This window comes from Ochotona curzoniae, unplaced genomic scaffold (assembly GCF_017591425.1).
Source record: "Ochotona curzoniae isolate NIBS_2020 unplaced genomic scaffold, NIBS_Ocur_1.0 contig_2723, whole genome shotgun sequence".
NCBI classification, from domain to species: Eukaryota; Metazoa; Chordata; class Mammalia; order Lagomorpha; family Ochotonidae; genus Ochotona; species Ochotona curzoniae.
The window spans coordinates 20323822-20341763 of record NW_024465573.1 but is presented as its reverse complement, the minus strand read 5'-3'; positions in this window follow the sequence as shown (position 1 = coordinate 20341763).

Sequence of the window (17942 nt, the reverse complement as noted above, 5' to 3'; positions counted from 1 at the left end):
CAGTGTCAGTTGCCTGTAGGGTCTACCCTAGGAAGTGGGCCTCCTTCCCTCTGCACCCTAGCATCTTTCTCACCACCTGGGGGAGGTGGACATGAGCACTAGGGGCATAACTTCTCATTCAAGATAGCCTTTTCTAGCTCATGATGGTCAGTGGACAGCATCATTATTTAAACATTTGTTTTTCCTTAAGAGAAACAGCTGGAGCGATCATGGTGCATAGGGAAGGAATGTGTGCATTGCTCTGCCCTGTAGCAAAACACTGCTTAGCACTCAGGCTGAGTGTGAGTGCTGCCCAGGCATGCACCTGCTCCTGCAATGAGGTCACAGTTGGCTTCGTGGTTCCTCCCCATGGACTATCAGTTGAGGACAAGAAGCATAAGGAACATGCTTGTGTTAATTCCAAAAGACACGTTCTCCTCAATAGTACCAGTGAGTCACATTTAGCTGTGCAAAATTGTCATGTGATACTTGGTTGCTTGAATTTCAAAAAACATTATGAGAGATAAAACATGCATTTCATTTTGACTTTTCACTTGGTGGGGATAAATATTATTCATGAAGGCTTGAGATGCTTGAAGTAGTAACCTGAAACATTCTTTTTTTGTTTGTTTGTTTGGAAATAAAATATGAACTAGCTTTCCTTTTTTAAAAGCATGTTTTAATTTTTAAAGTGAAAAATGCAACAATTTCAAGCATCAGGTCATCAAAGCAGTTTTGATGCTGCAATATCTAGTTAAAATTTAATATGAATTTTAATGCCTGCTTGGGCCTCAAACCAGACACGAGAGACAGAGGCGATGTTTGAAATTCCTCAGGTGATTTTTAAGGCATCTCACAGTGAAATGCAAAGCGCTGATGTGAAAGAACGAGTCCACGCTCTGAGTCAGACAGTCCACACTTCCTGGCTTGGAAAATCCTTCCAAGCTCTTCCCTGGGCAGCCTGCTCAGCTACTGGACCCTTTGTGTCTCCATCTTTATAAAGCTTGAGTTTGCCCACAGTGCTTATTAGAGGTGATTTCTCACGGGTGCCACCCTCGTGGTTCAGCTGTCCTCTTGGGCAGCCCATTAAACTATCCCTCCTCCTCCTGCCATACAGTCCTGCCTTCATTGTATTTCTAGCACATGTCACTTGTCCAGCATTATTTCATTCATTCTTGTGTTACTGCCCACTACCCTTACTGAAACGTGAGCTTTGGGCAGTCTCCCCCAGAACACCTCCTCTGTCTTCTTTATCATTGTCTTTCCTGTGTTTAGAAAAGCTCAATAAGTGCTCAATAAGTATGTATTAAGCAGCTGGATATGAGAGATGGAAGAGCACCACCCTATCTCTTCATGTCTCAGCTCCTTCGTTTGTTTCAGAACCACGTGTGTCTACATCAGCAGTCAGCACCTGACATACAGGCTGAAGCTGGCCCACAACCTGATTTTGACAACAAAGTTTTATTAGGATACAGCCATGCTCCCTTGTTTACATAGTGTCTGTTGCTGTCTTTTTGTCACAACAGCAGAGCTGAGTGGTTAGCAGGGATGGTCCAGCCTGTGAGTCTCAGATATCGACCTGGTCCTTGACAGGACAAGTTGCCTGATTTCTGCTCTAGTTGAACTTAAAGATCGTGGTGTTCCTGATTGTCTTAATCTTCTGTGAAATCTGCACACCATGTTCACTGCTCTGTGTAATAATAAACATCACATTGATTTTCTGGATCTTTGAGGTGTAGCAGGCCATAAATCAGCTTTGGTTGTGACATTTACACTATCCACTTCCTAAAGTTCTCTATTAATTTCTAGCTTTCTGTCAAAAAGGATTTGAGTTCTAAATGGTAGTAACTGTCTCCTTGAGATATCTTTTAACACTTTCATGCCACCAACAACTGTGGTTGTAGGATGAAATTATTTTAATGGTGTATTGGAACATGCCTGGCTTTGGAATCAATAACTGTCTCTAGCTGATATTGCCCCAGTTGCAATGTCGCAAAACATCAGGTGAGAACTGGAGGCGGAGAAGGAGGGTGCTGGGTTCCTCTTTGCTCCTGGGTGTCTCTTCCCTTTTTAAGCTCCCCACCCACACAGTTCCACAAAGAACTGTGTCTCAGAAGAAAGGCAATGTGGTAGAATTGAAAGAACATAGGCTTTGGCGTAGGAGAAATTTTAGTTCACGTTCTATATCTGCCACTTACTAGTTAAATGATTTTAAATGGGCAATGTCACCTTCCGTGCTTTGGTTTCCTCATCCGTGCAGTGGCCATGGCCTGACTGTCACCTCATGAAGCTGAGTGGATAACATTGGTCATCCAACAAACACAATGTGAGCACTTGTGGTCTGTGTACCAGGTGCCACTCTAGGTCAGAATTAGCAGGACAGACAAGTGTCCCTGTGTTCGTGGAGTTGATGCTCCAATGGGAGAGAGAGAGATGAATAACAACCTGACTATGTGGGATGATGATGAATTCAATGAAGAAATGTAGAACCAGTCAAAGTGATGGAGAGTGATAGAAAGGGGCTATTTGGTGGGATGATCAGGGATCCCTTCTTTAAGGAGATCTTTGAATTGACACCTAGAGGAGGTAAGTGAGAGAATAGGAATGTGGGGGAACAATAATGTGCATCCAAGAGAGTGTGTTGTATGTTCCAAGGTGGCTAGAGCTGGAGGGAGCGAGGCTGACAAGACATGAGCTTGAGGATCAGCTAGGCTTGGGGGTCATGGAGAATCCTCAGGATTTGATTCTCCTGGGAGCGGAAACCTTGCATAGGGTTCTGAGTAGGGTGGTGACACGACCTGACTTGGGTTGAATACAAGCCTGGCTGTGATGTGCAGAGCTGAGTAGAGGACTGCTTGTCAGGTGCCTGTTAGAATCTCCTGTCCACAGGTGCCCTGCCACGAACTGTACATCCCTGCCCCTGAGCTGTCTTGTTGGGATTGAGCAGTTTCCTTGAATGTGGGACTTCCAGGGTTAAAACTGGCCAACCAAGAGGAATGTCACTCTTAAGGCTCCCTGGACTAGGGTTTCTCAAGAGTGGGGCTGTATGGGTTTTCTGGATGTCAGTTGCAGTTACTGGCCATGAAAATCATCCATTTCATGCATGCAGTTGTGTGCCTTTAGTAACATGTGGGCTTGTGAAATCATTTTGCGGTTACTTGTGGAGCATGCACATCAACCCCAAATCTCCATCCTCAGTAGCAATCAGTCCCTACTCCCAGCTAGCAACCCCTGGACCCTCTCCCAGTTCCAGACCACCATTATTCCACTTTGCATCTCTGAAGGTTTGACTCTTCTGGACAACTCATGTAGGTGGAATTACTACATAGACTTGTAGGTCTGGTTCAACAGCATTGGCAAGGTCCTTTCATGTTGCAGTATACATCAGTATTTCTCTCCTTTTCACTGCTGAATACTATTCTATGGTGTGAATGCACAGCAATTCTTTATCCTCTCTCCAGCTGCCTGGTGGGTGGGTGTTTTCATTCTAGACTTACTTGGGAACATGTGGTAAGCCTTCCTGAATAGGTGTTTGTGTGGGCCTATATGCTTATGTTATTTGGGTAGCTATTTAGGAATGAAACTGCTGAGTCATGTGGCAACCTCCTATTTCCTCATTGGAGGAGCTGCTCAACTGTTTTCTAAATTCCCAGCTGCAGTGATGGAGGGTGGATGCTGATCCCTCCTTCTCATCAACAGTTGTCCTTCCCTTTCTTTTTATAACAGCTATTCTAGGGGTGTGTTTTTGATTTCTCTGAGTGTTAACACTAAAGTGAATGCCTCATTTCTGTGTGCCTTTGAACATTTGAATCTGTTGGGATGAAATTGGTATTCCAAAAGGACGGTACAGCTCTAAGCATCAGAACGAATTACATCAGACTCCCATTCTGTTGGAAGGAGGAAACTTGTGGGCATGACCAGAGTGGATGGGTCTTCAGTGGATTCCAGAAACAAAGGGGTGTTTCCTCTGGAAAGGGATATGGTTTTGTCATCCAAAGAGTGTATACTTTGATGCCAGACAACAAAGGGTTCAAATCCTTACTGAGGTTTCAGTCCTCATTGTTTATGGGAAGGGCAGCAAAACAGTGAGTTTTGAGGCTGTAAGGATAGCGATGGTGAAGATATCAAGGCCTTGTGTGATTTATTTAGTTTAGCTTTTATCCTGATGGCATGGTTCTATGGGTAAGACAGTTGTGTTAATCCACTTTTCATTACTATAACAAAAGCCCTGAGGCAGGATAGTTTTTGAGAAAAGTTTTTTTTTTTTGGGGGGGGGGGTTGGGACTATTAGTCCTGAAGGGGACCCTCTCATTTGTTCTCTGTTGACAGAGTTCTTACTGACAGTCTCCATGTGCCACAGGGTGCCATGTGGCAGGAGACAGGAAGTGAATAACAGCCTGTGGGGGACTTTATCCTTACATAACCACCATGATTCAGCTGCAGGAGGCACCCCCCACCCCATGTCTCATCTCAATCACAGCTCACTTCTCCATACCCTCCCTGAGTTGTTTCCCTTCTCTGAATACCTTTGTGGCTTAAGCTCCTGTGTGGGTTCTGTGGGTAAGTGTTCCAACCATAGCATCTCCGCAGGAGCCACCTGCAGCAGGACAGAAGACAGATCACACTAGAGCTGGTGGCATAGTTGGGAAGATGGGCTGAAGATGATTGATGAGAGATGTGGGGCAAAGGCTGTGGGAGAGGAGAGGAGCTGCTGGACAAGTAGATATTTCTAGAAAGGGAATCTTAAAAATTCTCTGGCTTATAGACTCTTTGGTTGATGTGATTAAACCCAAAGGCCTTTACCCCAAAATTCAAGAGCACAAGCAGCATCCAATCTCAGAGGTGGATCGAACCCTGCTAGGAGCCCGGCTGCCCTTCATCTCCCAGCCTAGCTGCTGCCTTGCTCATGACTCCCAGCACATCATTTTCCAGCTCTGGGATTTGCACTTCTTCTCTACAAAGTAAGAGGGCTTCGTCAGATGATTCACAAGCCCTTCTCCTGTCATGAGGGTCTTTGCCCCTGAGCAGTGCTTGGGACCACATGCCTCCGTGTTCAGAGGTCTGGCAGATGGACCGCGAGGAGAAGGGGAGCGAGTCAAGATGTGACGCGAGGTTGACGCTGTTGGCAAGCAAACACGAGGAGTAATGGTGTTTGCCTTGTGATTTTTTATTGAATATCAAGGAAGAAAAGCACACAAAATATATTTCCCACCTCATAAATAATGCATCTGACAGAAGTGTCTCAGAGAGTTATTACCTGATGTCTGGGTTCGTGTTTGTTTATAACTTTCTCAAGAGTTTGAATTATTACAGTGCTCAAATTCAAGTATTTGGCTGAAAATTTTTGGTCTAATTTCTAGTCCCCTCCACATTCCACTCAAAGTGACTGTTCTCAGCAGGTTCCCTTGGTGGGCCCTGCTGCTCTGGTCTGCATAACTGGGATGGCTAAGAGACCGCCGCCACTCTGGGTTGGTTCATTTCTGCCGGCAGTGGTGGAGTTCATGGTAGGACACAGGGTATCCTGGAGACTCATTCTTTGGGGTCAAGCCCTTTTCTATGGCCTAGGGTAACCTAATGCGGTGCAGACAAAGAATTTTACCCCTTATGCACTGAGGATCAGAGGAGAGGAAGTGGTCTTTAGAATTCCTTTAGCACCAGCATTTTATAATATAAGGAGCCTTACTTTCTAGGTTTTATTTGTCAATTTAGGGCAACGAGTCTTCAAACTGATCATTAACCAACACCAATTGATGGTTATGAAAGACCCAGATTCCAGAATTCCCAAGATCAGGAATTCTCCTTTCAGTGAGAGGGGACAGCTAGACTAACAGAGTTCCTCTGACTCATTTCAAAGTGGGTTGCTTATGAGTGGTTGACACTCAGGCACCTGTTACATGAGTAGGGGACAGTCTGTCTGCCCACCAAGTCAACTTAAGATTACTATGCAGGGAGAAACATTCAGGCTCGATTTAGTGCATGTCCCAAGGCAGCATTTGCTCAAACATGATGGACTCTTCTGGGTCCACAGAACTTGCTCTCTGTTTAAAAGGAACTGGTGCTGGATGAATACTTATTTTCTGCTAAAACAACACCAGCAATTTAACAGCTACCCCAACCCTGGAGTCATTCTGATTAGATTGGAAGTGACATACAAATCATTGATGTGAACTAGCATTTTTCTGGGCATTCTTACTGAGTCACTATGAATGGTCTAAGATTAGATGGCATGTAGGTAGAAAGATGAAAATAAAACTGTTATGATATATTAGCCACATATTTGTGTGCTAGAAAAGTAAATAGATAAGTAAATAAACCAAGAAGCCATGAAAAAAGTCAATGTAACAGTTTAGTAGTTGAAAAGACTATATAATATGTGAATCTGACTTGGGTGCGTGGGTGAGAAAGGGGAGTTTCTAGGGGGCAGGAGGAGATATTGAAGACATTTTGAGGATACTAGGTACATTCACTGTCTCAATGTGATGATGGTTTTACTAAGACTGGCATATAGCTTTTTAAATTTTTAAATTGTATTTCAACAAAACTATAAACATGTATACAATCCCTTCCTGTAATGCATTCCTTAGTATAATTCTGTCAATAATTAATTATTAGAGTGGTTAAGACATCAGTTAGGATGGCCAAGTCTCATAATGGATTACCTGGATTTAACTCTTGGCTCCGGCTCCGGCTCCTGCTTTCCCTCTTCCTGCTCCTGCTCATTCTAGAAGGCAGTGGTGACGGCACAGATAATTGGGTCCCTGCTACCCATGTGGGAGAAGCAGATTGAGTTCCCAGTTTCCAGGTTCAGCCTGACCAAGTCTCGGCTACTACAGGCATTTGGGAAATAAATCAGTGGGTGGGAACTCTCTCTGAAATAAATAACACAGAAACCTAGTTATCATACTTGTAATTAATAGATAATATACAAAAGTATAGCATGTATAGAAAAATATGAAACTATAGTAAACTATATTAGAAAATACAGGAAGATCCATTTTTTAAAGCAAGATTCCTAAATATCTGATTTCAAGTAAACTAATGAATGGGAAATCTGTGTGCCTTGCTCACTACCATTGTGCCTTTCAAATAGATGAAAATGATAACTAATTTTTTTCAAAGGATAAAGAGCTATTGCATCTTTTAGGAGTGAGATGAGAGAGAAGGGAAGCAACGTCATGAGCCAATGAAGAACCCCATCTCTTACTTCCTGTCGTCAGATGTTTTGCTGCTACATGGGGCACTGAGAACTGGAGGGATGACTGCTCCCATGGTTAACACAGCTCCTCAACTGCTTTTATATTCATGGCCATTCTTCCCCTGCCCAGCCACACCAGAACAGGCCCTGTGGCCCAGAGCCTGCTGGTAGCCAATCTGAAACCTGCTTGCCCTGCACTCCCAGTTCCCTCCAATAGAAACAGCATGCTTTTACCTCAGTTTCCCCCCCTCCTGCTGCCTCCTGGCCAATCTTGATGCCTCCACTCAACCCCACAACACTGTGTGCCTCTTCTTTGAGGATAGCTGAGTATTACTTTAAGATTATTTATTTGAAAGCCAGAGAGAGGGAGAGAGAAATCAGTATTTTTCATCTGCTGCTTTGCACCTCAGATGTTGGTCTATTGACCTTACAATATCTAAACAATAAAAAATCCATATTATACGTCTGGCGGCGTGGCCTAGCGGCTAAAGTCCTCGCCTTGAACGTGCCAGGAACCCATATGAGCGCCGGTTCTAATCCCGGCAGCTCCACTTCCCATCCAGCTCCCTGCTTGTGGCCTGGGAAGGCAGTCGAGGATGGCCCAAAGCCTTGGGACTCTGTACCTGTGTGGGAGACTTGGGAGAAGTTCCTGGCTCCTGGCTTCGGATCAGTGCAGCACTGGCCGTTGTGCTCACTTGGGGAGTGAATCATCGGATGGAAGATCTTTCTCACTCACTGTCTCTCCTTCTCTCTGTATATCTGACTTTCCAATAAAAATAAATAAATCTTTTTTTTAAAAAATCCATATTAGAAGACCGTGCTCCTCCAGGATGCCTTGTTTGTTTCCGGTTGAATCCAGTTGAATCCAGTTGCTGCTGTGAAGGAGCTTTGCCAATGTGAACAAAGTCACCCACCAGCTGATTATTTACAGGAGTGTGGCATGGTCAGGTGAGACCTGTGAAAGAAGGGCCAGAGAGGAAGTCTGAGTGAGGTGTCTTGCTTCTCAGGAAGAAGAGACAGGTGGCCACACCCTGAGTCCCTGGGGAACGGATACCTAGGCACAGGAGACCTTCAGACGTCTTGACACCTTGACTTAAACTTGGAAGATCTGAGAAGTCTGGTCTGATGTTGGGACTTCCAGCCACTGGATGTGAAGGCAGCCAGAGGAAATGAACAAGGCAGCCTAGAGTGGGGGTGCACAGCAGGGCTTCTGGAGCCAGACTGGAGGAAAGTTGAAATAAATAAAGGTTAACTATGAAGATTATGAATTAATGAATGGAAAGAGCCTAGCGTAAACCTGGCACATAGAGAACACTCTTATAATTTCCCATCATCTGTATGTCTCTAAATTTAGATTTAGAGTAACCATTTGGAAAAAATACAAGGAAACATGTAGAAGAAGATTAATAAGAGAGCTGGAACTCTTAGCTACTGAAAACTGTTTATGTAGCCACAACAATTAAGCCAGTTCGGTGATGACTCAGAAATTGATAAATGTTTCCATACAATAGAATAACCAGATACACACATACACCTGTAGCCATTCACCTGACAGATGTTTATTGAGTACTTCTATGTCCCTGTGGCTTCACAGCTGACAGTACAGCAGTAGAACAAGACAGAGAAGGTTCTTATCAGGGATCTTAATCTCCAAGAGGTGGACCCAGACAACAAATAAAGGGATGATATTACACAGTGGGGGTGGGGAGAGGATGTTATGAAGAAAGCCAGTCAGGATAAGAAAGAGAAAGAACATAATTTGTTTGTTACTTTTTTGATAGATAGCCAATTTTTAGATTTGATAGATATCTGATGACATTTGCACAGGACTTTAAGAAGAAGTGAGCAGGAGCTGCTCAGATTTCAAGGTGCTGAGCCTGTAGGCAGGAGGAGTAGCATGTGTCAAGCCCCTGTGGCAGGAGTGAGCACAACCTACTGACGGAGGTTGGTATGACTGGACCAGAAACAGGAAGGCGGCTAGCACAAAAATGAAGTCAGGGATGCACGTTTCTGTGAGTTTGGATCAGACTGTTGCCAGATAAGGCTCAGGACACTAGTTACAATTTCATTTCAGTTGAGATTTTTAGTAGCAGTACGTTCTGTGTAATATTTGGTACATATTTAATTTACTAGACTTTTATTTATTGTGTCTCTGAAATTCAATTTTAGCAGAAAATTCTGAATTTGAATTGTCCAAGTCCAGCAAGGTGGTTATAATACAACATTAAACTTAAAACTCAATGCAAACGTAGGCTTATAATATGATACCATCGTATTATAGATAATGTCAGGACAGAAATGCACTGAGCTGTTAATCCTGGTACTCCTGCACAATGAGCTAGCGGGTAACATGTTGTTTTGCATCAATGTAGGTTTCTGTACTTTTCACCCACCCTGCAGTTTGCCCACTTGGCTCAAACCCACATTCCCCGTGCCTAGAAGAGTCCTTGTGGTGGTCTCATCATAGAATTTATTGTATATGTGTTATGTTTAAATCAGGAAATTTTCAGCTCACCTGTGGGGAGCTGAATACATAAGGCATCAAGAAAGAGGAGAGGGCTCAGAGGAACCTTGAAGCCATGTTTGTCCTAGGACAACATGTCAGGTGCCTCTACACGAGGTCCACACGTCGTAGGTACCTGCTCCTGGAGACCCCATTGGATGGGACCTTACTGAGCCAGTGAGCTGTTAAGGCCTCTAAACCCTGCAGGTCCCTTTCACCCCCCGAGTTTGTGCATATCCCCCTTGGGTCTGCAGGAGGCTTATTTAGGGTGACCCCTCCCACCCCCAGACTTCGAAAACTCTCTGGGGCAAAGACATTTCTCCCTTTGCCCTTAGGTTAAGTGCTTGGGGAAAATGAGGCATTTCTGTTCTCCTGAAAACTTCCTAATGGACTGCAGACCAATCCTTGAAGAGTGTTTGGCTCCAACGCACAGTGGCCCGGGTGGCCTGCAGGCTGGTAAACTCAGGAGACTCAGGGAGTGCTGTTAACAAGCGAAACACTTCAATAATGCATCCTGTGGGTGGCTGTTACACGCTTCTAGAGTCCCAGACTTTACAGTCCGTGAGTTCTGGCCCATTTCAAAAAACAAACAGAAGAACAAGAAGCAAGGGGTGGGAGAGTGGGAGTGAAAGGCTCTTTGATGTCTGGCTTTGTGGCGCTGGGAGAGAAGACACAGACATTTATTGATCTGTCCGACAGCGTTGATGGGCTCTGTTTATGTGGCTGTCTGCCCCACTAGACTGCTCTCATTCCTCTTCAAGCCCCAGGCTAGGCGAGTTCCCAGCCACCCAGTAGGTCAGGCCACACGTGCTTGTCCATCCCAGCTGAATCCTCTAGTTCAGTCCTTGTCTGCATCCATTTTTTGTTACTCTTATAGAATACTGACACCTGGCACTTTGTAACGGAAGACAGCATGTGTAGCTCCCAGTTCTGAAGGTTGGGAAATTCAAGAGCAGGATGGGGGCATTTGCTTGGTCTCTGGTCAGGAGTTTGTACTGCCTCGTGATATAGCAGAAAGCAGAATGGGTCACATGGTGAGAGAGGACCCCAGGGAAGGCCAGACCTGCTATCTTTATCACATTTTCCTTGCATGAGAGCCACCTCTCCTGGAAGGACCAACTCAGTCCCATGAGAGTAGCATTCATCTCCTCACAAAAAGCTCAATGTCTCATAAATGTCCCACCAGCTCTCAACACAATTAGGGGGGGACCCAATTTCAACATGAATTCTGGAGGGGAAAAACTACACCCAGCTCACAGCAGTTTTACCACTGGGCAAGAGACAATGGAGCCAAAAAAAACTTCTCATGAAAAAAGCAAAGTTCGTTGCACAACACAGCCCATGCCACCAACACGACTCGTTCAGCACTCCCTGTGCCCAACCTGAGTCTTTTGGGGTTGAACTCAGGAAGCTCCAGGCAATGGCAGAACCAGGGCATCCCTGGGCCATCAAAAGTATCACTAGGGTTTAGGGAGACTGCTTAGTGGCTTCCCCTGCTTTCATGTAGGAGATGACCCAATGCCCCAGAGCCATACTTGTTGTGCAATCTTTAGCCAGCTTTAGCATCTCCCAAGTCAGGGCCCCTAATTTTGGTTGGTCACATTGGGGGCACGTATGAACCAGGAGAGTTAGCACAGAGCTGTGATGGGAAGACTTCAGTCCTCAGCAATCACCATGTCCTTTCTTTGTCCTTATTTCACATTCTGCCCCCCACCTCCCTGCCTCCATATTCATCAGATGCCAACCACACTTGCCTTCTGACTCTTCTTGCAAGTCCTGTCTCAGGGCTTTTGTGTCTTCTATTCCCACTGCCTGAGGTGATTTTCCCCTGCAATCTCTAGATGGGCTTTTTCTTTTGTGGTCTGAAGGTTCCCTACGCTACTTGTAAAACTGAGGGGATAATGCATGTCTCATAAAGTTGGGGGGCGCAAGGAGAATGTTAATGGTTGGGGTTTGGCTTCTTTTGCCAAGGAGAGGCAGCTATGATGGGTAGGATTGAAAGTCACACATTGACAGTCTCAGGATCTTCTTGCACATAGGGCAGAGCTTCTGCTTTTCCTTAGAAAGAGGGCGGGGGCAGGAGCGGGTGCCAGGGAGCCAGGCAGGCAGGCGGACAGCATGATGCAGGATGAGCAATGCAGACTTGAAGTTGGCACCTGGGTCTGAATTGGATCCTGGGTGGACTTAACGAAGCATCTCCCTTTCCAGGTCTGCCACACTGCCCATTTTCCTGTCCGTGTGGTCTGAACATAATAGGAGACTGGAGAATTGCTTTAAGTGAGTGAGGAAGGAGATGGCCAGTTTGTTCTGTGAGCAAGGGCTGTCCTGCAGGAGGTGAGCTTAGAAGTGAGCAGAGCAGGGGGCTTGTTGGATCCATGAATCCATCCCAAGAGGTCTCCAAAGTGAAAGCCCAGTTGGCAGCCCTATCCCACTAGCTTTCCTAAGCTCCTGAGAAGGTGAAGAGGGAGCCTGGGTTTGGTGGTGATGGGCACCCTGATACACAGATGGCTGTGGCATGTCCTACAGGCAGGTCAGGGAGGGACCAGGCTAGTCTATCTGGGATGGACCAGGCCATTCTCCCCCTGAGCTCACCGTGCTCTGTGAGCACTCACATGGCTATCTGGGCCCATAGAAAATATAGTGTCAGTGAGCCAGGTGTTGCTGGTGACAGGGACTTTGGCCTTGCATCTAAATCTTCAAGTCTGACCCCCTCCTGTTTCTGTGAACCAGAGGTAAGTATGCTGTGCTAGATCATGCCTTTCCGAATATGGGCGATTGGTGAGACAAAGAATGTAGCCTTTGCTTGGAAGAGAAGATCCCTGGGGGTTGGTGCTGGCTCCTGGCCTAGAGCACTCACATTCATTACAGGGAAAGGGTGCCAGGGAGATTTATTTGTTTTGTAGCTCAGACTTTCATTCAGCTAGCTTTTATTGTCTTTTATGGGCAAGACACAATGCTAGTTACTTAGGGATGCCAATATGAATGGTTTTCACCTCCTGGGGTCTCCAGTGTACATTTTCACTCCCTTCCTTTCCTGTTGAACAGGGTCAGCTCTGCCCACCACCCTCTTCTGCCCTCTTCCCAGCATCTTAATCCCCATCCTGTCTCCCGGAGATGTTGTGTGTCATTAGCTTACTCCATCTCCAGGATGCTAGTTGAGTACCATTCTGAGGGCACTGAAGCTCTGAGATGTTACAACAGGAGTGGGACAGGTGCAATCCAGGAGACTCCACAAGACTTCACAGAGAAGCTGGCACCTGCCTGGGTGTTCATGCATGAGCTATGGGTCCTCTGGGTGGTCAAGAGGGGCAAGGATGTGCCAGCTAGAAAGGAAAGCTGGAACAGAAGCTTAGAGGCAGGAAGCAATGTCCAGGTAGGGAGATGAGCCACAGTAACAGGGTCAGTTTGGAGAAATCAGGAAGGCCCTCATAAACCAGGTAATGATGGGGGACTTTGGTTTGGGCAAGTGCTGAGCGTGTGTGTGTGTGTGTGTGTGTGTGTGTGTGTGTGTGTGCACATGTGCCATTGGTCATCTTTTCCCTGGGGAGAACCATGGAGAGATTGTGGATTTGGATTTCTGCTCTAGTGAAGGGGTGGATAATAAAGGGAGGTAGGGCTAGAAGTAGACAGAACACTTGGGGAGGCTATCACAATGGCACAGTCATATTAACTAATGCTCTCTTATTCTACACCTGGGACAAGGCTGAATGCTTTACTTGTATTATCTCATGTCTCTTACAACAAGCCTAAAGGTGTGTGTGATTATTTATGCCCATGTAACACACAGGGAAGCAGATTTTCAGTAGGTTTTAGTAACTTGCCCATGATCCCCCCAGCTATAGAGTCTGACCATGGCTTTTTCTGAGCAGATCTCATACTATTGTTTGTTATTCTCCAATGTGATGAGGCAGAGATAGTAGGAATGAAAATAGCGGCATGCAGTTGGTACTATGGTATAGTGGGTAAAGCAGCTACCTGCAGTGCTAGCACCCCATATGGATGTTGGTTCAAGTCTCAGCTGCTGCACTTTTTAAAAAAATTTATTAATTTTTATTGGAAAGGTGGATATACAGAGATGAGGAGAGACAGAGAGGAAGATCTTCCATCCGATGATTCATTCCCCAAGTGGCTGCAATGGCTGGAGCTGAGCTGATCTGAAGCCAGGAGCCAGGAACTTCCTCTGGGTCTCCCACGTGGGTGCAGAGTCCCAAAGCTTTGGACCATCCTTGACTGCATTCCCAGGCCACAAGCAGGGAGATGGATGGGAAGCGGGGCTGCAAGGATTAGAACTGGTGCCCATATAGGATACTGGCGTGTTCAAGGCGAGGACTTTAACCACTATGCTATCGCGCTGGGTCCAGCTGCTCCACTTCTAATCTAGTACCCTGATTGTGACCTTGGGAAAGCAAGAGGATGACTTGTGTCCTTGGACCCTGCACTCATATGGGAGACCCAGAAGCTCCTGGCTCCTGGCTTCAGATCTGTCCAGTTCTGGCCGTTGTGGCCATTTGGAAAGTGATCTAGCAGATGGATAGATAATCTCTCTCTTTCTTTCTCTTTCTCTTGCCCTCTGTAACTCTGCATTTCAAAAAAAAAATCATTCCTTAAAAAAATAGAGGCAATATTTGAGAAATACTAAGGAAGCATAGCCAGCGGGTGTGGGAACTGGGCTGCCTTGGGGAAGGGGTGAGAGGAAGCCTTGAAGAACAGATGCTGTTGAAGATTCCAGATGCTGGTTCCAGATTCAGCTGCTATAGACCTAATCTCAACTCTGCTCACCAACATGGAACTACCTCACCTTGTTAGATTTGTAATGATCACTAACATATTCACACTTTTCCCAATAAATTACAGAAGGTTGACCAGGACAGGCTAGGACAACCCTGTCTTGCATTTCCAGGACTCTCAACCCAGCTTAGTATTGAGCCAGCTGGTCATTTTGCTTTGGACATGATCTTTCTATCTGCTAACTGTGTTGTCACTTGAGTGACTGAGTGCTTCTCCAACTGGGAGGACAGATTCCCAAAGCCTTCATGTTGCAGTTACTCATGTAAGAACTCTGTCAGAAAAGGAAATGAACTGTGTCTTGCACAGGGAGCATGGGTGGACTCGGGCTGGCTCCTGGAACCTGCAGCATCTCCTCCTGAGCACTGCAAGCCACTTCATGTTGTTATTGTTGTTTTAAAAAATGCTTATTAATTTGAAATGAAAAGTAGAGAGAGAGCGAGAGAGAAAGACCTTCCACTTGCTTGTGCATTCCCCAAATGGCCACAGCAGTCAGGACTGGGTGAAGCCAAAGCCCGGAACTTCATTCAGATCTCCTACGATGTAGGTGCAGGGGCCCCCTGCTGCTTTTCCAGAACACAAGCAGGGAGCTGGATCGCAAGTGGAGCAGCCGGGACTCAAACTGGTGCCCAAATGGGATGCTAGTGTCACAGGTGGCAGCTTTACTGAAACCACTTCTTTAAGACGTCCTGTAATTTTACCTGTGATGTATCTCAACAAATCAAGATATTCTCCTTGTTTCTAGCCCCTTTAGCAAAGTTTAACTGAATGCTAGCTATGTCCCCAGCACACCCTTTATCCCTTCCTGTTCTAAGAGGTGCCTCGCAGTAGGACTGCATTCTGTGTTTTATCTGCAGATTGCTGAATCTAAGCCTAATTCTCCTGGACTAAGAGACTTGACTCATTTTTTTCCTTTTCCTTAAAAAAACCTTGTGTTACCTTGATTCTTAAAGGGACTCATTCTTGGTCTTGTAATCTGCAGATCATTGTCCTTTGACAGGAAAATGGAAGCCAAATGGGAGTGGAAGAGGTCTGTTTTGTGTCACCTTTGAAGCATTCCTATTTAGGAGGGCAGGAGGGAAGTGACAATGCTTAGTTCTTTAGTTTCCTCTGTGCTGTATGCTTTTCTCCCCATCCTAAGGCCTCATCCCAGGGAATGCTCCCAAAGAGTATTCGGTGTCAGAATTAATATTTCTGTTCTATGGACAAGGATACTGAGATTGTCCAAGGTCCAGTTGGATGGCCTGGGGGAGGTCGGATCTCATTGCTCTGGTTCTAGCCAAGGTCTTTCCTGGTATTACAGTGGAAGGTCTGTGCCACACTTTGAATTCACTCAGCTTAAATACACTTCACCCACATCAGAGTAATTTGCAATTGCATTGTAAGAATTTCAATCATTCCCCCTGAGCTGTCTTCCGTGAGAGCGTCAGGTCACAAGATCAACCTATTTTGTCTCGCAAACCTTTTTAATCTGCCTTGGTGCAGACTTCAGTGTGCAGCTGTTGTCTCCAGACACTCTTTGAAATGGCCTGGCTAAGATTTCTCTCCCCTGCCCACTCTGGTTGGAGCAGAACTAGGTTCCAAATGGATGCCACCCTGCCTGAGACTCCATGAGATTTACTGGCTGAGGCAAATGATCAGTGTCCCAACACAGCCCCTGCAACCACCTAGATAATAGTCCCTGTAATGAAAAATCATCATAAATAAGCCTTGATTAAGGAAACTACACAGGAAGATTGTTGAAGGTTTGCCCCCCAAAAAACCAGACCACCAAATGCCCGAGGACCCCGAATCTCAAATGTTCTTGGCAGACAGAATTCTACTGGAAGCAAACTTCCCGCTGAGGTTGCAGGCCACCTTGCTGGCGAGACGCTCCCGGGGAGGTGTGAGGCATCCTCACCATCTTCCTCTTCTTTTTGTGATTGTGGCCTACTGTTAGATCTGTTTCTTTCCTGGAACTCATGTTTACTTCTCTGTTGCCTGAAACCTGCTGATTGTTTTCCAAATCCCTTGTGATCTATTGTTAGAGTAACTTGTAATTGTTTAGTTAACTAATAACTTCCATCTGTCTGATTGTCCTGCAAAAATCATGGTCTAAATTGGTCAGTATAACTCAATAAAATGTGCATTGGCTCATCTTGCCGTTGCACCCCCTGTGTCTTGATTCTTCTCGGTGCGGTTGTCACACCGCGAGTCCCAGTCCCTACTAGAAGGACCCCCGAGAGAAGATGACTGTATTCCTGTGATTTATTCAAGTGGTTTTGATTGCCTATATGACAGTTTATGGAGACTCCCTGTGTCTAAGTTTGAGCATGCTTGTGTAATTATGTGTATTTCTCTAGACAAAGCTATTATTGTTGAAGTGGATGTGCAGGTTTTGTGTAAAACAACTTGAAACCACTTTGCATGAGCTAGAGCAGTGATGTGAGCATGAATTTTTGGAGTCAAATGGATGTAAAGTTTAACAGCTTTGAGGTTGGGGTAGATGCCTTATATTTCTAAGCTCTAGTTTTTGAAAATACTTCATTATATATATTTGTTTTATTTGTCATGATATGGCTGCATAGGCAGTCCATGTTCACTCTCCCCATTCCTGCCTTTACTATTTTCCCTTGTATCATTATAATAGTATAGCCCTTCAGCTACAGTTGCAAGTCCAACATTTTGCTATTTAAGTGTATCATGGCATTTAGGTATTGTCAATGGTAGGAAGTCTGGCATCCTATTATCAAGGTTTTGTTGGGAGTTCTTTTATTTGGGAATAGAGATGCATACTGCAATGTATCTTTACTTCGTGGTATGCTAGTCTCTATTACACAGTTTGTCTATGAGAATATACATATAAACATGTTTACCTATATGACCTGTATTTTGTATTAAGGATGCATATATCAGAGGGAGCATATGATATTTGTCCTTTTGGAATTGACTTATTTCACTGAACATAACAGTCTCTAACTGGGAACATTTGATTGCAAATGGTAGAATTTCATTCTTTTTAATAGTTGAGTAGTATTCCATGGAGTAGATGTGCCACAGTTTCTTGATCCATTCTTTTTCTGATGGGCATCTAGATTGTTTTCATGTCTTTGCTATTGTAGATCGTGCTACTATAAATACAGTGTTTCAGGTCACTTTCTCACATGCACATTTTACTTCCTTTGGATATATTTCCAGGAATGGGAGAGCTGGGTCATATGGTAGACCCATGTTCAATCCATCTTCTTTTGCCCATTAGTGTAAATTGTAGATCTGAGGCATATAAGGCTGCTGGATGAAGGGAACAAAAACATGGGCTCTACTCTGCAGCTAATGACGGGCAGGACTCAGAATTCCCTTTGGTCCTGCACTCCTCCCCTGAGCTTAGAGGTTGGTGCTGAACTTGACTTTGTTCCTTGTGAGATGCATGTTCCCGTCTCTGCTCATCTGTGTGGTTTTCATTTACACTCTCCTAATAGCTAGAGAGCCTGAGCATTTTTC